The sequence below is a fragment of the Aphelocoma coerulescens genome, chromosome 4 (assembly GCF_041296385.1).
Source record: "Aphelocoma coerulescens isolate FSJ_1873_10779 chromosome 4, UR_Acoe_1.0, whole genome shotgun sequence".
NCBI lineage: Eukaryota > Metazoa > Chordata > Aves > Passeriformes > Corvidae > Aphelocoma > Aphelocoma coerulescens.
The window spans coordinates 5,500,893-5,518,185 of NC_091017.1; the positions used below are offsets into that span (position 1 = coordinate 5,500,893).

A 17,293-nucleotide genomic window follows, 5' to 3' on the forward strand; every position below is an offset into this window, starting at 1 on the left:
TGGTTAGTCAGGTACAGGATAGTTGGATGTCACGAATTTGTTTTGTTCTGAAATTCAACTCCAGGTATGAACTTTGCCAAACTTTGGCAGTACCTGGGCTGGAGTTTACTGACCTGCCAAGAGTATGTGAGGAAATACTGTTAGAGTTGAAAATGCATCAGTTCTGCTGCATTAAATGGTCAAAGGGTCTCTCTGGAGCAAGTGGTAGAGATAGAAGATGCCCTTCTGGAGTCTCCACAGAGACTTTTGTATGGGCTTTCAAACCTGGAGTTCTAGGCCCTGTGTGCTTGTTTCCCCACTTTCCATCCCTTGCCCTGTACTGGAGCTGGAGTGCTTGCCATGGTAGTTCCAGAGTCATCCATCACTGCTGCCAGGTGCAGATAACATCCCCTGGGAAAGTTAACCTAATCTGTGCTTCCTGCTGACAGCTCTAACACACTGGGGTTGGGAGAACTTTATCTGTTCAGGTGGCAAAAATCGCAAAGTATCTCAGAGCATTTTACACTTGGACTTAAATTCTTTCAAATTAACTGTGCCTGATGAAACAGCTCTGAAGGAAACTCTTCTCTCTGGCTGCTTGGAAAACTGGGGCTGGAGGGCTGTGTGGAGCCACGCTGTGTGGCACTGGCACAACCAGGAGCCTTTGACCAGCAGTGTCTAATTACTGAGTCATTCTGTGCAGAGGGATGGATGGATGGATGGATGGATGGATGGATGGATGGATGGATGGATGGATGGATGGATGGATGGATGTGAGGGAAGGAAAAAACCCTTCCTGCTGGAAACTGTAGCACTTTCTGGAGAATATTTAAAACATGCCATTTAAAACATGCCAATATCTAAAACATAGGTGGGGCATGTGTGGTGGGTTAGAAGGTTTGTTAATACTCTAAGGGGAAAATATATAATCCCAAGACAGACAGAGACCAATTTGAAATGTTCTTGCTACAGCACACTGTATGGTATGATCCATCTGTAAGGAACAGTTTCCACATTTATTACTTCTTGGGGTTTCTTTTTAATACTATTTGAAAATGGTAGCGGTGCTGTTCTCTGGGTGTCAGCGTTTGGATATGTGGGAAACGAGGTAAGAGCCTAACTAATACATGTTACTTGCGGGGCTGGAAACTAGAGCCATATCCTATGGCCTTCTAATTAAAACTCTTTATTTCCACAGATTTATTCTGTGGGCCTTACTAAATAGATCAGCCTTGGGTTTCTAATGGTGACTACTTGAGGAGGAATGTCGCCTTTGTTCCCCTGAATGGTGGGGAGCAGATTACCGGGCTGCCAATTTCCTGCTGCCTTTCAGAGCTGCAATTTGAGCCCTATTTGCTCCTGGCTCTTGCACAATTGGAAACAATGGGTGGCTTCTTTCAGGTTTCACTTCAGAGCTCTTAGAAACTGGGGAAGTGGCAAAAGCCCTACTTTACAGGTAATTAACAATAGATAATGTTTGCTCTGCGTTTTTTCCCTTTTTTTTTTTTTTTTTTTTTTTTTTTTTTTTTTTTTTTTTAAGAGCTGATAAAGGTAGAAGTACACACCGAGCTCCCAACATAGAACCCGCACGGGCAGTTCTGTGGATGCAGTCCCGGCCACAAGCCCAGCAAGGTGATGGTGTGGGTCAAACCTCCAAGCAAAGGCACGGAAAGACACACCAGAAGAGCTGCTGGGCTGCCAGCAATGCTGAGCGCTGAGCCTGGACAGGCTCCCTGTTTCAATCAGCCCAGTGTGTGTGAGTGTTTGCTGGTGTGAACCTGCTCTTTGATTTAGGGCCCCTTTTTATTGTAGCCTCTATCTCCTTTATTAGGTGCACTCTTCTCATACCTTGTTGACGTTTATGTAGGATAGTTAAATGTTTTCTTGTGGATATTCTGTTCTAGGAAACCACCTGTCCTGTAAAGTTTATCTTAAATACAGAAGCTTGTTTTACCACATAAAGATGTAAGTGGCTGTTGTTTAATCTTATCTTGCTAATGGAGAGCTGTGGATGCCTCCAAAGAACATATAAAGAGATGCTCTTGCAATGTTATTAAAATTTATCAAAAAATTATTTGGAGCAGATGGACAGTGTCTAAATTGGGATGCTCATGCCTCTCTGTGTTAGATGTGCTCTCCTTCCTTGCCTCCCTGCCTGAAGACTCATCACTGTAGGTGCCTACTGGGGCTGCAGACGTGGATGCAGGGCTATGAACCAAAAATGGGATGTATCCAGCAGCACCTGAGGCAATTCAGTCCCTGCACTCCATCCACGTGTTGCATTTGAACATGTAAACAAAGTATTAAAAAATAAATTAAAACAAGAGGCAGTTCTGCACTTCATGCCTGTGTTTCTGAGTTTCCCAGGGGGATTGTAGAATTTCATTAGCTTTAACTGTGAGCATGACTTTTGCATCCTGTTCTCACCATCTGCAAGGCTTGGAAAAACTGTCTGACTCAGAGAAATAAGTCTGTTTCTCCTCCTTGCAGTTGTAGCTGCCCCTCTTGCTACTATGACTTCGGTGGTATCTTTTAGGCTGTAAATCTTACCATAGAAACTTATCCCAGTAGGAGGAAAGGGTTGCGCAGTTGTGACATTTTGGATGTATCTCTTCTCCAGAGCGGGAGCAGATGGAAGGATGCCCATGCCCTCTGTTGCTCATCTTCACTGAGCTCTGAAAAAGAGGAGGAAGAGATTCTGAGCAGAGGCTTAGAGCCAAGCTGTAAAACTGCCTCACTGGTAGGTTTGTCAGGGGATCATGATAATTTCCCCCTTTCTCCAGTTCCTTGCAGATAATTTAGGGAGATAGAGGAGTTATGAATGAACAAGGTATGTGCCCATCGCCTTTCCCACCTGTGACTGCAGCAGCGCTTCCATGAGATGCCAGTGCCAATGCAAAGGGCCTTTCTGGCTCTTTTGTGCTTATGGACAATGCAATTACATAATATAATAAAATCATAATGGAAATGTCACCCACAACAGGAGCTGTACGATGGGTAACCCTTTCCTCCTCCTGCATTCTGTGGGCACAGACACACGTGGGGATATTTGCACTCAGTGTACACCAAAGGTTTTCCTCTCCTGCCTCTAAGGCCTCCCCAGCACCCTTGAGCAGACTTTGTGTCAGCCCCGCTCGTACGTGATGTTCTGCTGTGGAAAATGATGCCTCCCTCATGTTTTTCAGAGGATGTAAATTTGCCAAAACAAATGATGGGGAGAGGAACGCCTGACAATTCTGTTTTGATTTTATGTAACCTTTACAGTGCCCTCCCGCAATGCCTCCCAGATAAAGAGGTGGTGTGCCAAAAAAAGAGAATAGTTACAACTCCTGATGACCTCATCCCATCTCCCCGTTTCAAACAAGGCACTTTTTGATGGGTTACGAGACATGACATCAGAGTTTTCGGTTTCGTGCCTGCAGCGACAGTGGGAGCATCCCACGGAGCGAACCCACTCGCTGGGTAGCAAGGGCAGCAATGAGACAGGAAAAGTGTGAGCCACAACAGCCACAAAGCAACGGAGGAGTTGGACAAGGCTGTACAGTGATACACCAGAGTCAGAATGGAAAATGCTTTTTAAAATTCCCTATGTCATTCTTCTGCCATCAGCTTGCTTTCGAAGCAGTCTCTCACAACAGGACTGCCACACGGCATGGAAAGGGCTGGAGGCTAAAGGCTGCCAGGCTCAGCAAAGCCTGGAGTTAAGCACTTCCCCCAGTGAAGGAGCCAAATCTCACCAGGATATGGTTGCAAATGGAATGCTTTGGGTGGAGGTGGCTCTGTCTCCGTTGCCCTCCTGTGCTGGAAATGCACGGATGGCCTGTGAAGCCAGACCCCAGATGGAATTTCATGTGTAAGGAGTCTCAGCTTCAAGGTTCTGCTGAAGCCTCAGCTCAGTCCAGGCATACAGAGGAGATGCTACCTGGCAAAGGAGAACAGGTGAAAGCACTGAGTCATCTGCAATAATTTCCTTAACAAAAGGACTCGGTGCTGTCAGCTGGTCCATAGCCTGGGGGTTATATTCTTATCTAGACTTAGGCAGGAAACCATTTGATTTACAACTGGATGTAAGGAATAGCGATTGCTTGCCTCATCTGCACAGTAGACTACTGGCATATATTTCCCTTTGGTTACAAACCTAAAGGATCCCACATCAGCACTACACTGCAGTGTGTGTTTGTGTGTGTGTGTGTGTTGTTGGCTAAGCCAGTTAGGATGCTGAGAACATGGCAGACTAATGCTACAGAGTTTGTAAATTCAGGGTAAAATGAAAAGAATCTGCCCGGAAAGCTCTGAGCAACTCAGGTGGTGGCAAACTCCTTTCTGCCCCTTGAGAACACCTGGATACTCCACATAATGATGAGGCTCAAATTTCCCACAGCTGAGGGGACACCCAGGACAAGAGCCTTTGGTTTTATAGAAGGGTATAAAGCAGGTCTGCTCTTCTTCAGGCAGGTCATAGTATGTGTTTTGATCCCCTTCAGACTTGCCCTAAGACCTGCAGCCTTAAACCCAAGGGTTTATGACAGGAGAGCTGTACTGTGCTCCTGCATCCCTTCTGGAGCTGCACCGATTTGGTGAGCCTGTGCTAAAGGGTGTCAGCTACAAGTGGCCCGAGATCTGTGATCAAGCTACAGGGGTTTGGTACCAAAATTACAGAATCTGCTCCCAGCAGAATGCTGGGTCTGAGTCAGCTAGAGAGACCAAATGGATGTTCTTACCGACTTAGTCTTTGTTGGGTGCCTAACTAGAGCTGAGCCTCCTGCAAGGACAGGGGCTTTGACTGCCTTTTGTGATACAAATGGGGCATGTTTAAAACCCTGTTTGTGGCTGGGAATGGGAAACTGTTTGTTTGAGGGTATTAACTGTCTGATAGCACGTCTGGCCCTCATCGAGGTGGCCCCAGGAGGAGGATAGCTTGGAAACACCACTTGCAATTAAAACCTGTTTTTTAAAGTGCAGTTCTGCTGCTTGTTCACGCTGAGAAGCGCTTCCTATCTTTCAGAGTCTTTTGGTCTCTGGGCTACACTTAATAGGATGAGATTTATTTTTTTTCCCCCCTTTCCCCCTTGAACCACAAAGCTACCAAGCTATCCAAGAAAGAGGCTTGTAATTAATGCTAAGTGGAGTGGAAAGCAGGGTGGCTGCTCAGCGTACCACACGCTCTGGCCTCAAAGAATGCCAGTGAAGCTCTGAAACAACCGTGAGTCTCCAGGTTTTTAATCATGGTACGTGGGAGTAGGAGCTGCCCTCACCGCAGTGAAGCGGTTTGGCTCTGTTGTGGCTGGAATGTGAATATTGTACTGCTGGGCCATGGAAGCGTCCCTTTGGGTGGGTTTCTCTTTTGGGGCACTCCAGAAGACGCTGGGTTTGCTTCTCTTTAAAAGCTTTGTCTAAGTTCCTGCGGGTTATGACCTTGCAGTTGGGGGCTGTGATCTTCCTGGTGATAACCTCATCACCTCGCCTTGGCCTGTCCCTAAAGGGTCTGTTCCATGGACACATTTTCTCAGCTGTCCCCTCCTCCTTCACAGAGCTTTGTTGTTCCAGTAAGTGGTTTCACTTTCTCAAGTGTTGAAAGTGGCTGTTAAAGCAGCAGCTGCCTTAACCTGGGGCTCACCTGCTTTACATTTGGGATTTTTCTCCCCCACCTTCAGGTTGTTTTCCCACCGGGTTTGATGAGCAAGTGGAATGCAGTTTCCATGTCTGCCAGATGGGTTATAGACCTCACCCTGAGCAATGATAGGGCAAGGTTTTTTGCTCAGCTCTTGAAGAGATAGGGAATGTGGGCAAGTCCTTTGCCTGTGCTTTTCCAACCCCTCCTGGGTGTCTAAAAATCCTTAGAGAAAAATGCCTGTGACTGCTAAGAAACCCTTTGCTGAGTAAAACTGAGGTTAGATCAGTACTGAGTGACAAAAAAAAAAAAAAAGGTGAGGAGCAGGAGGAGTGACATTGGGGTTTTTTTAACCCACTTTATAGTAGGTCCATTTCAACTCCATGGTTTTCCTTTTTGGCTTTGCATCTCCAAATTGCACTCTGCGTTTCCATGTCTGTTTGGTGAGGCTATAGCAGAAACACTGGTGTCTTTGCACTGCCTCAGCTTGCAGAGAATAAATATCATAGTTGTTGGCTTGGCCATTTGGTCACCTTGCTGTTGGAAGTGTTTTTTTTTATTTTGTCCCCTAACAAATAGGCTGTGGCAGAGGACCTGCTGTGTCACATTTCTCTATTTAAACTCTTGATTTGTGGGTTTTCTTGGTGTTTTGTTTTTTTTTTTTTTTCCCCTTTAAAACAAAGCCCCTCAATTGTCAAGCTGTGTCAGACTTACTCAGAATTCCAGAGTTTTGCTTCTTTTTTGAAGGTGGCTGTACAGAAAATCGATGCATGGAATATTTTTCTCCTCCGATGTCTTCATGGCTCTCCCTCCAAGCCGTCTGTCGGTGTTTCCCATCTGCCTGGGTTTCTCATGCAGATGAGTCACGCAAAACGGTTTCCTCCTGCACCCTGTTAGGACAAAGGCTCAGTTGTTGTTTTCTGTTGATAAACTGGACATTTAACTGCTTCGTTTCCCCCCTACTACAGCAGAATTAGTCGGGGGCTATTTGCTCAGGCCCCAATCCCTGGGATTGCTGGGACAATCGCTCAAGAGGTTCCGATTTAGAAACCAATGAATGTCAAGCTGAGCCTCTGAACTAAACTCTCTTTGAGATGAGCCAGAGTGACCTGCAGCGAGCTCTAAAGAAGAGTGCAATGACCCCCCCCTCCCCTTCCCTTCCCGAAAGGAAAAATATTTCCCAGACCACTGGGAACCCTCCTGACTTCCTCTCCTGTGAATTCTGGATTAGTGTGATTTGCATGCTTAAAGTTAATTCACTGGTGAACGGAGGAGGTGTCTGGGCGCTTGAATAGATTCAGCTCCTCGCCGCTGAGTGCCAAAGGCCTCCGGTGCGAACCACAGAGCGAGGGAAAGTGAGGACATGGAGGACAACTGCAGGGCTGAGGGGAGGGAGGAGGGATTGTACCATTTGTACTGAAGTGTTTGCAATTCTGCCCTCCCACAGGCCATGGCAACTGGACTGAATGTAATCTGGCCCTTTTATTTTCTTGCTTTCATTCAAGTGAGGCCATATAACAAGTGGGGAGAGAGAGGAAGGGGGGAAATGCATGAAGTATACATAATAAAGGTGATACTGCTGGAAATGCAGTTTGCTGTTTAAAAATGCAACCAAACCTCAGTGTGTTGGGCGGGTTGGGAATTTGAGTCTGCTGTGCCCGTGGGAGGCTTCTTCTGAAGCCATCCTTAAAAACAAACCAAACAAAAAAAGCCATGTCTGGTCATCCACAGGCCTTGCTCCCTGATAAGAGGCATCTCTCCCTGACCAAATTAAAACATGGGCTCCATCTTGCAGCTTGCACTTGATAAGATGGGTCTATCCGCCTGTTGGGAAAGGTCCCGTTTCCAATTTTTTGGTGCCTGGGAAATCTGCTTTAAAATTGATGGGGGAGAGGGAAAAAAAAAAATAAAAGAAGAAAAGCTTGAATCATTGCACGGAGTCACTGGCCCCGCTGAGGGGGCTTTCTCTGTCCTCTGAAGAACAGACCACGCACAAAGCCAGATGGTTCCCGTCTGCTGGCTTTATTCAATGCACTTCCTCCCACAGACGGGAGCCCTTTTGCCCTCCTTCCACCCCCCTCTTTCAGGCATCCACCACTGGGCCTTTCTGTTCTGCGGCTGGAAATAATCTTTTATTGCCCAGTTGTTCGGAAGTGACCTTTTGCCCTTGATTAGATAGCACCAGGCTCTATCGCCGGATTGCTTTTGAGCTGGCAGTTGCTTTTTTGTGTCCGCTGATCCGGTGTCAGGGAGAACAATGCAAGGCTTTGCAAAATTTTAGTCCAGCTAAGGCTCCATGTGGGATGGCGGGGGTAGGGAGGAACGGCGTTGGATAAAGCGGCCTCGCGGACCATGATTAATTATATGAAAACATTTCCTTTAATAAACTGAAAAACAAATCGTGTTTTGGTTTGGGTTTTATATTCATCTCGCGCACTGATGCGAACCGCTGTGAGCTCCTTTCCAAGCCGTTGGATCCGCGTTGGAGGCAAAGGGGCAAAACTGCTCCTTGTTCCTTTTCTACGGGGTTTTTGTGCCTGGCTGCTCAGGCAGGTGAGCTGAAATCTGCCCCCAAGCCCTCTGCCCCAAGCATTGAGCTCAGTGTTTTACTGATCGGGTGGCTGGAGGAGTTATTTTGGGGAGATGCTCTCAGGCCCTGGAGGAAATAACTGATCCTTTTCCAAAGGGCAGTTTTGAGAGCTTTAGAAAGGAATCTTAGCAGTTACCTGTAGACAAAAAAGTCAGCATTTAAGGAAAGTCATGGAAATTCTGTAAAATGTAATAAAAGAGGAAAATAGGCATTTCTAGAGAAATTTTAACCCCAAAGCCTAGAACTGAGTGTACATTACACTTCCCTTGGCATAGTGATTATATGCTCCTGTATTATTTTCTATTGAACATAAAATACACTGCATCATTTGGGGGGTGGGAATCTCTTTCCTAAATAAACGGACCTTGAGCTTTAGCCTAATACCAAACCAAACAAACCCCAAACCTGCCTTTCCCCTCCCCATCCAGCTTGATCTGGACTGACTTACAAATAGCAGGAGAGAAGCTGGTGGCCTGTGGGTTACTCAGTAATCTGTAAGCTAAAATCAAGAAAGCTGGTTTTGGGGTGTTTTTTGAATTAGGTATTCAATGTGTTCAAGACAGCTTAGGCAGTCTGGCAAAATAAAAAATGAATAAAATAAAAAAAAAAGTAAGTACATCTGGTTTCCAGTCCTTCAGAAATTAAAAGGAGAAAGATCCTTGTTCTGCAAGGTTTTTATTCTTTGTGTTTGGGTCTGGTGGGGTTTTTTGTCTGGTTCCCCCCCCCCATGATTGGATTCTGTCACTACCCAATTTTGGAGGAATTTTCTCCAGGGAATAATTTGTTGTTTACCACAATCCTTTTGTTACTGCTGTACACTACACTGCTTTCTTGAATAGTAACCTTTAAAAAAAAAAATGCATCAGCTCTTTTGGCCTCACTGATTCATCAGCAGCTATTAATTCTGTCACCCCTTCATCTGGCAAATCACACAAATGTCTGTGGTGTGAATTGGACACGTTCCGTGTCACGAAGGCAGTTTGGGAGCTCTGTTCCCTGGCTGTCTGGGCTCCAGCTGCTGGAGTACTGGGCCCTGTGAGGAATGGTGTCCAGCCAAGGTGCCACCATGGCAGGTACCCTCACCTGGGTTCTCCTGGCTCTCAGAGCAATCTGCTCCACAAGCCTGTTGGTTTTGCCACTGTTAGATGTCACAGGACTTCTCTGTGAGGAAGAGTTTGCTTATGATTCTTAATTAATTCCATGCATTTTTTCCCTCACATCCCTATTTTATTCACTATCTTTGGTTATCTTACATAATTTTATCAATTATATTTGGTTATCTATAAGTGTTATCTTTGGGCAGTAAGAAACTTTCGTATATGAAATATTTGTATAGATTCTGTTGCCCTGCTTGGAAGATTTGTCAGGTGGTAACTTGAGGGTACCTGAGAAGCAGAGGTTGTATCAAGTAGCTCTCCAGGTTACAAGAACTCCTCAATTAACACCGGCTGTGTTAATTGAACCCATATCTGTCCCCATATCTTTTGGTTGTAGTCAGAGCAATGACTGCTGCTCTGTCTTCTCTCCCATGCCAAAGTTATTGCTATGATAAGCAATTTACACCTTAGAATATTTTAGGTTGGAAGGAACCTCAAAGCAGTGGTTGAAGCCCAATTTGCTTTTGTATGGTTTTTAATTTGTGAAAGTTCAGGATACTTTTTTTTAAATGAGAATTGATGAAGAACAACTACAGGAAAATTCATACTAGCAAATTTATTTTAATTCTTTCCACTTGTCACATCTCTCATGTGGGTTCAGTGGTGGTGGTATGATAGTTACTCAGTCAGGTTTGAAAGAAGTTGGTGATAGAAGAAACTTCAGAATAACTCATAACTTTTTATCAAGGGGAAAAAACATGAGCCAGTCTGAGGCAAAGCAGCCTATCTGGTTTTCAGTGCAGGAGCCCACGTGTAGTGTGTGTGTGTGTGCAACAGGGGACTATTTCCACTTGCTAATGTCAGTGCTGCTGTTAATCAGCTGCCCACGACCGTCAGTGATGTTGTTTTCAGATTTGTTCCACACCTCTTTGCCTGCAGACTGCACCTCGTGGGTCACTGTGCTGGGCTGCAGCACAGGGCTCTCAGCTACGCCCAAGAGCCAGGGGGCTTAAATGCACCTCAGCACTTCTGGCTGGGGTGCTGGGGGACAGAGACGGGGAAAAAAAATCTTGGTCTTTTCCATTCTTTTTTGTAGGAGGTGGGCTTCAGGTCAAGGCTGTGAGCTGCTCCTCCTCCTTGGTTAGAGAGGGAACACAGGAGATCTCTTATCATCTGGGACATTGCTAGGTCCAAGACCACTTCGAGCTCACAACACATGCTGGGACAAGGGCGGATTGTTGTAAACTGAAAGAGGGTGGGATTATATTGGACACAAGGAAGAAGTTCTTCACTATGAGGGTGGTGAGGCCCTGGCACAGGTTGCCCAGAGAAGGTGTGGATGCCCCAGCCCTGGAAGTGTCCAAAGCCAGGTTGGATGGGACTCTGAACAAAGTGATTTAGTGGGAGGTATTCCTGTCCATGACAGGAGATTGCAATTACGTGGTCCTTTCCAACCCAAGCCATTTTGTGATTCTATGATCAGTCCTGCCTGGTCTAAGCCTAGGGTGACTGAAGCAATACACCTGCTCTTATCCAGTATGGAGGAAATGAAGATGGAGCTAACTGGGAAGCTCAGGGGAAGAGAGAATTGAATTATTTAATTTCTACAGTTTTGAATACATTTTTCCTTCCTTGATAGTTGTTTGAATTCTCGTTTTTTGTTTTTATCCTTATGGAGGAAGTTGAATATCAGAGCTGCTCTCTGCTTGCTCACAATGTTTTCTCTTGAATTATCTTTTAGAAGTTTTTTGTGCCATGTTAGATCTGCTTAAATAAATTGCCTTGGAAAACTAATAAAGCATTAAGACACTGAAAAACCGGGCTGCATACAGAAGAGACTCTAGGTACTTGAAGTAAATTCAGGAGTTTCAGGATATGCATGCATGTGGTGGGTGACGGGAAATGAGTTAATTTTCTATATTCCTAACTTGTTCCTTTCTTCTCCAGCACTGTTTGCCTGGGAAAACAATGATTGCCTTTCATTCTTTTCTTCCCTTTCAAAGAACTGGGATTTAGTCAATGGGACTATTTACATGCAAAACGTGAAGCATATGCATAAGTGCTTGCAGGACTTCGGCCTTTCATTGTCGCTAAAAGATCGCTGCTTTCTGGTGGCAGATGAACTTGTCATTTTAAAACTCATAATAAACAAAATTAAGTCATTGCAGGCAGGTAATTAGCCTTAAGAAAAATAAACAAGGTCTAAGGAGTTTAATAAATGTTTTCCCCAGCCCCCCAGCTGAGGAAAATGAGGCACTCTCCTTTGGAGTAATATAAAAGTGCAGGAATAGACATATTGAAATAAAACGGGAGATGATGGGGAGTGGGGTAAAACCACTCTTGGTTGTGTTGAAAGCAAAACTTTGAATAAGATGCTGAGAGAATTGGGTTTTCTCTATTCAGTTTGAATTTAGCTTTTACTTATTTTCCTGCCTGTACTGGGCAACCTGCAGATACCACAGGCTCTGCTGACCACAGGTTTGCTGAGCAGAGTGGTCTGCTGTGTAAAACAGCAACAAAAGCTCGACAATCAAAATTTCCATCCACTCTGCTGTCCTTCAGCCTGATATCTTTAATTTTCTTCTTTGGGTAGATTAACCAAAGCACTCTATTTCTGTCTAATTTGGTGACCTCAGAACACAACTGATAAGGAAATTTGCTTATCAAGATATGTGGTGGAAATAGCTGTAAGTGTGAGAATATGTTGCAATGCTCATGCTCTTGTTAAGGCTCCTTGAGGTGAGAAAAGCTTTGCTGTAGAACTATATTCCATGTAATCTTCATGTTGTAAGTATCCTACTTGAATTGCACTGGGATCTAATTCCAAAAATTCATGTGTTCCTTGGGTTTTCAGCCAGGATTTTTCAGTGTGTAAATGTGCAATCCTCAGGTAGGCTGTAAAAATCCCTGGCTTCCTAGAGAGCTTCTCTGCCTCAATCAGCTCTTACCATCGTGGCAGTAACCAAAACCATTCCAAATAAAGCCGAGGGATCGCTGTGCTCCTTACTACGAGCAAGGGCTCTGTGTCCTAGACTCCTCTACAGGCACTGAGCACTTTTTGAAAGCTAAACAAATAATAACCCTATCAAAATAAACCAATTTTAAATGGTAGCAAATAAAAGAGGAATCCAATCATGTGCTCCTTTGCCTGACTAATGTTTCTATGTGTTCAGCCCTCAGCCTTATTGCCTTTATGAGATTTACATAAATTAGTCATCACATTTTATCATTTTCCTTTTACATATGTATGGCTGTTAGATGTGTGTGAAAAAATGTCATGAGTATCAGAGGTCTATTTGCATCAGAATTTCCAGTGGAAATGTCAAGTATGACCTTTCCCTTGTCCGGGTGGCTAATCCCATTTGAAATTCCTGCCATGCTCCTAGGGAGGGTCACTGCGCTTGTGAATTCAGGCACAGCACCTGCTGCAGCCTCCGCTGCTGCTCTTCCTCCCCGAGCTCGGATGACGGAGCTGGCAGCCTGCAGAGCTGGGCTGATGCTCGGCCTGGCTGCGGTTCCCTGCCATCTCTACTCCCCAGTTATGGGACTAAAATGCTTTCTTATGAATTTCTTTTTTTTTTCTTGGCAAGGTTTTTTTGGAGGGTTTAAAGAACATAAAGGAAAGATGCAGCAGACAGATTAATGGTGACTGCTTACTTCTGAAATAGAGGAATGGAGATTTGGAAATTTCAGGGCAGAAAAATAAGGCTTTTTTCATGTTAAAAGAAAAAAAGCAAGAGTAAAGATATATGTGGGTTCATAATGCCTCCTGCCTGGATTATTGGATAAGAGATGCACCTTTCCTGATGAGGGACTTGAAGCCTTCCCTTGTAGCTGTAAATCAGTCTGGAGGCTGTAAGCAGGTGCAAATACACTGGCAGGATATCCACATGTAATAAACTAACCCTTGCTTTGCCACTACGTGGGTCTGTTGACAATTTCCCATTACAGGAAGTGCTTTTTGATATTCAGAGGAAATCTGCTCTTGGGTTATAATGTCTATTTCTATCATAGTGATTTTATAATCCCATTGTATGCCGAGGGGATTTGGAAGTAAAATTTCCTGCAGCCTATAAGAAAATAACTTTTATAACCTTGCTTATCTCTAATTACATTTTATTATTTTTTAGATGTTAGTTTATTTAAATATTTACTTTGGGAAATAACCACCAGAGATTAAGTTCTTGGTTCCTGTAGTCATGTGGGTATTATCGGTTTATGGCTCCTTTCCGAACCAGCCCTCAGTCAAATAATTTTCTATCAGACTGGAGCTGTATTGGCAAGCACAAGAAGCACTGGTGCCTTTGTAATCAGTTCCTGACATTAGAGATAGTACGGCCAGTTCCTGGGCCTCCTTCATCTTATATAAAGTTTGATTAAAGCACAAAGCCAAGATAGTGGGAATGCCAAACTTGCTCCTAATTCTGCTGCCAGAATGCCCCATGAGCCGTAGCAAACAACCCATTTATGATCCCTAAACTTTGAGCCCCTCTATGAATTGAAAAAAATTCCCTGTAGTGTGTGGAGGAGGCTTGGTGAACGGAGATTCCTAGGGGAAAAAAAATAACTTTGGTAAATAAAACTCAATAGTGGGTTGTGTAATACTTTTGAGAACTCCTGCAGCCCACTCCTGCTCCTGGTTTGGACCTCCTGGCCTGGGTGGGGACCTGGTGCCCATGGGATGCTGTGAGCTGCTTAGGTCCGCAGGGAGCCTATCTGTTCCCATGACTCACGGACAGCTTTCCATCCATGGTTTACACTGCACTGCACGTGTAAAACCACCACGCTTAAATTACTGCATGACAGCAGGATGTTCACTCTGGATGACCAAACTGGCCACCACGCCAACTCAGCTATTCCCTTTCCAGCCTAAGAGGATCCCCTTCCTGCAGCACCTGATTGAAATCGGTCCCAGCACCTTTATTGTTCCTAAGGTCTGAGCGTTTGTCTTACAGCAAGTGTTTTGGTGGGTGATCTGCATTCTGATAGAGCATAACCTTCAGTGCTTTTCCTCAGGAAGTGACTGTACTGACAAGTAAAGCATGTTTATCTGCTGAACAGAAAAACATACAAATAAGAAATGTATTTAACCAGGAGGTGACTCAGTATGTGACAGGTGGGATGCTGGTTACATATTTTCCTTAAGGAGTGGTAGAAGATGACAGGAACAAATCCGTCATGTCCTCCCAGGGTGTGTACATGGGCAGTGTGAATCAATATATTACAAACACAGACATCATGGTGGGTGGCTTTAAATTCAGTGCTTCAAAATCACTGGGGGCTAAAGCCAAGGTCTTTAAGCAACCTCCTGCCCTAATGCACTTTGCTAAGCACTTAGGTTCCAGTAATGGCTGAGTGTCTAAGCAAGCGCAATCAAGACTGAGTCCAGGGAGAGCAGGGCAGTCTCCCTTGTGAAAAAAATATTGTTTCATCATGTTCTGTGTGTGTTTATCCGAAAACAGAACATATTCTTGAAATGACTAGTTATTGTCTGCTAAAATTTTCTGAGTCAAGAGTGCTGCTTGCCTCTCTGGGGAGCAACATGGCCTGCTGCCAGCACAGCACCTGGAGGGAAATCTGAGAAGACAGTGGACACAGCAATTCCCCTTCTGTCTCTCTGAAAGTCTGGGTGTGAAGGATCTGCAATTTGTACCATCAGCTAAGACAGGGCAGCACACACCATAGCTGAGTGTACTGGGCAAACACCAGCTCATTAAAACTGGAGGAAATACCTTTTTGTTTTTAAGCAGGAATCTTTGTATACCACTGTTAGCTTGTCAGGTCTTTCTGTGGCTTTTACTAAGACAGGAACAGAAGAGAAAGGAATTCTTAAAGGCTTGAAAGCTGAGCTTATCCTACATAGCTGCATATCCTGCATCCCCCAGTAATGGGAATGGCTGCTGTCCCATTCTCTTCCCCTCAGACTCCCTCATAACCACCTCTGGTACCCCATACTGCTCCTACTGGAGGAATCTGACATGGAGGAAAGGACAGGGATGATTGCTGTAGTGCCCTGAGCCCCTTGGCAAACTTGTCTTTTTGCTGCCTGGTCATTCCTACGAGCTCTTATGAGTATTCCCCATGTTGGACAGATGGCTCCAGCCAACTGGTCTCATGGGAAGTGTTCTCACGTCCTCAAATCTTCCCGTAAGTCTCGCTTTTCCTTTAACACAGAGCCTGCTTCCTTATATAGGAAGTAGCACTTAGAAGTGCAACCTCCTGTGAAGATTTAGGAGTCTCTCCAGGCTGCTGTATCTCTTCCAGGCACTGTGCTGATACAAACAGGCTGGGTTTCTGATGCTGTGGAGACCTTACAAGGTAGTGGCCAGAGCCTCTGTAATAAAACCCTTCTGCTTATTAATGGCTTCCTGTAGCATTCACACGCTATGCTGCAACTGAAAACAGCCTTTCTCCAACAACACCATTCCCACTGGCTTCACCCACTTGCACTAAAAATTCAAGTCAGATCAGAAATATTCTTTAATGCCGCATTACTAACAAACACTTAATGATATATCAGTTAAATGGCATGGGTGCGACACGATGTGATTTTACTTCAGGAGAGCAGAAGATAAATAGGGTCATAAACAATTTTTATAGTGCTAGGAATGGGAAGAGAGAATTTAACATTCTAAGGCATAGTATTACATATCTGTCCCCCTCCCCTTTTGCTCTGGTTTCCTGAGATTGCTGTACTATAGATCAGCACTGTAAATCAGCAATCCTCTGAATGGTCAGGTAAAACACTAAATACTCCAGGTTGGGGAATTTTCTCGTGGTACATGAGTGGCATAATTCACCTCCTTTATTTATTTATTTATTTATAAATATGGTCTTTCTGAGGAAATAAGGGGACTAGAAACAAGGGGTTTGCTGCTGTGCCCTGGCTGAGGAACAGGTATCACCAATGGCACTGGTAACCTGCAAGGGCTGACCTGTACCTACACAGCTTGAGTGGAATTCAGGTGTAGTCCATTGCCTTCCTGACTCGCTTGGATAAACAGGAGCTAATTAATTGCCATACTGGCTTGTGAGGTCACTCTCAATCCAGGGAAAAAACCCCACAGTTCTGACCTCATAAAGGTTAAACCCTAATCTGTTAATTCCATCCTCAAGATACTTCTCCATGTGTTCAGAGTTTAGGTCCAAAGTTGCCCCCAACACACAATATTTGACAAATGCTGCTAAGTACTAGATAAAATAAATAATAGATTGCATGACAAGTAGGGGTTTTAAAAAAAATTCTGTATTTTATATTACTATGATTTCAAACATATGTGGTTAAGCTTATCAGATTTCTAAAAATGAACGTTCTATAAAAATCACACTGGGCCCCTCAGCTGTGTTTTCCTCTATTATTTATAGACAAATTGAAAACAAATGGTCTTCTCTCTTTCAAAAACAAAAAAGCACAATGAAATGGAAGCAGCTGTCAGAATGTGCTTTTCCTCCCAAAGTCATCTGCAACACAATCTAAATCGGAGATTATTTCCTTTAATCTGAAGTGCATTGCCATTTAATGGTGGTTTTGGTGGCAATTCCAGTGGAAGCTGAAGGGAAAAGTGTCAAGACTGTCGCAATGGGAGAGAGCTCAAAGGCCCTTTTTTGGCCACGCCACATCTGTGCAGTGCTCCTACTGTTGGAAGGGCTGTGAAGGAGACTTCCTGGTTGTCAGAAAACAAGATACACAAATTTCAGGGGTTGCTAGTCTGGAGCCAGATTCATGCCTCCTAAATGGGATTTATACACCATAAAACATCTGGGAAAGGATTTGGAGCTCAGAGTGGACACAAGTGTTCATGCAATAGCTGATGCACTGGAGTACAGCATTCCCTCTAGCTGCCTGTGTATTTAAGAGGGTGCTAAAAGACGGGAGAGTGCAGGAAGTTTGGGAGCTGGTTTAAAGGCTTGTGTTTTGCATGGAGAGAAAGAGATCGAGAATTCCATCTATTTAGCTTATCACAAGGAAAGGTTGAGGAGTGACTTGATTACAGCACTTTAAGCACCTTTGTGGAG

At 44.4% G+C, this 17,293-nt stretch overlaps 1 long non-coding RNA gene across 1 annotated transcript in view; it reads left to right on the top strand.

Moving 5' to 3' along the window:
- The first annotated feature begins 4,310 nt into the window (after window positions 1-4,310).
- Window positions 4,311-17,293, top strand: part of LOC138109367 (uncharacterized) — a 39,321-nt gene continuing 26,338 nt past the window's right edge. The window contains exon 1 of the long non-coding RNA XR_011150433.1: window positions 4,311-4,556. This is a non-coding gene — a long non-coding RNA (uncharacterized lncRNA). The remainder of the gene's footprint in view (window positions 4,557-17,293) is intronic.